Raw genomic sequence first — 1,766 nt, forward strand, 5'->3', positions numbered from 1 at the left:
TCTTATTTTTAATTCTTTACGTTTTTCAGAGATAATTTGTTTTAATTCTTTATATTGTTGTACTTTATTCATTTTAAATTATATTTATAATATCTTGGCGGATAGCTAAATCTAATTTTATCATAATTAGGTGGTATGTATTTCATTCTTCTGGATTTTAAATGTGTTATTAATTTTGATTCAATACTAGATATTAATGTAATTAAGTAGGCTAATTTTTGTGGGTTTTCTTTTGTTTTATTTAGACTTATATATTCTGAATAATTACTAATTAAAGATTCTTTAATTTTTCTAAAAGCTTTTCTATTTTTAAATGGTCTTAGCATAATTAATTTAATAATTTATAGGTAAATCTAATAACTCTAATTCTAATTCTAATTCTAATTCTAATTCTAATTCTAATTCTAATTCTAACTCTAACATATATTTCTCTTCCGTACTTTTTAAATTGCTGGGCTTTGATACCATTTGTAGGGGGTGCGCGGATTTAATAGATCTAATAGATTCACTAGGTTAGAAAAACAATATATACAAAAAAGTAATAGTAAACATAATAGTTCAACATTTATAGTAAATAAACATAGTGAACAAAAAAGAGGAAAAAGTAGGATGGTAATTGACTATAGAAATTTAAATGCAAAAATTATAACATATAATTATCCAATACCAAATAAGATATTAAAAATAAGACAAATACAAGGATATAATTATTTTAGCAAATTCGATTGTAAATCAGGATTTTACCACCTAAAGCTAGAAGAAGAATCTAAAGAATTAACCGCATTTACGGTATTTTATGAATGGAACGTATTACCATTTGGATATAAAAATGCACCAGGTAGATATCAACATTTTATGGATAATTATTTTAAACAATTATCTAATTGTATAGTATACATAGATGATATATTATTATATACAAAAACTAAAGAAGAACATTTAAAATTATTAGAACAGTTTACAGATATAATAGATGCAATCTAAAAACTACCACCCCTCAATGCTAGAACAAGATGAAGAGCAGAACCGCTTTTAATATTGTAATCCCAAGCTGTCTTATCATCTGCTAGCTGTTTTCCCCCATAAATAATTCTTTGTTGCATAGGAGGTATTCCTTCTTTCTCCTCGACTCGTTCTTTAATTCGATCAATCGTATATGTAGGTTCAATATCGATCTCAATTTCTTTTCCAGTAAGAGTCTTCACCTTAATAATAATTCCTCCTCTGAGCCTCAAAACCAAGTGAAGTGTTGATTCTTTTTGAATATTGTAATCAGCTAGAGTTCGGCCATCTTCCAACTGTTTGCCACCAAAAATTAGTCTTTACTGGTCACGCGGTATTCCGTCTTTGTCCTGAATTTTGGCCTTGACATTGTCGATTGTGTCGCTACTTTCGACTTCAAGGGTAATGGTCTTCCCGGTTAGAGTCTTGACGAAGATCTGCATGATTGATTGCTTTTACTAGTACTCTTTAAAAAGTTTATAATGAAAAACATGAAATAATGACTTCTTTTATAGGATTTTTTAAACTTCTCCTTCATCTATAAGGATTTATTAAAAACAAACCCAAATCTCATATAACTCTAATTTTTTTTTGTTTAACATGTTATAGTTAAAATTGGAAAAGGGAAGGAAAATCAAGTGAAATGAGGAAAAATTTACGACATGCTACGTCAGATTAAAGGAAAAATTAAGTGGGTCGCCATTTTTAGTGGGCAATAAAAGCTTATTAATTATTTTACGGAATTGAAAAGTAATTAATTTTAA

At 27.5% G+C, this 1,766-nt stretch overlaps 1 pseudogene; it reads right to left on the reverse strand.

Annotated features, from left to right (window-relative positions):
* The window catches only part of LOC107866099, a 26,139-nt pseudogene extending 24,694 nt beyond the window's left edge, over positions 1-1,445 (reverse strand).
* Between the last annotated feature and the right edge of the window lie 321 nt (positions 1,446-1,766).

Source organism: Capsicum annuum, chromosome 5 (genome assembly GCF_002878395.1).
Source record: "Capsicum annuum cultivar UCD-10X-F1 chromosome 5, UCD10Xv1.1, whole genome shotgun sequence".
Classification (NCBI taxonomy): Eukaryota; Viridiplantae; Streptophyta; class Magnoliopsida; order Solanales; family Solanaceae; genus Capsicum; species Capsicum annuum.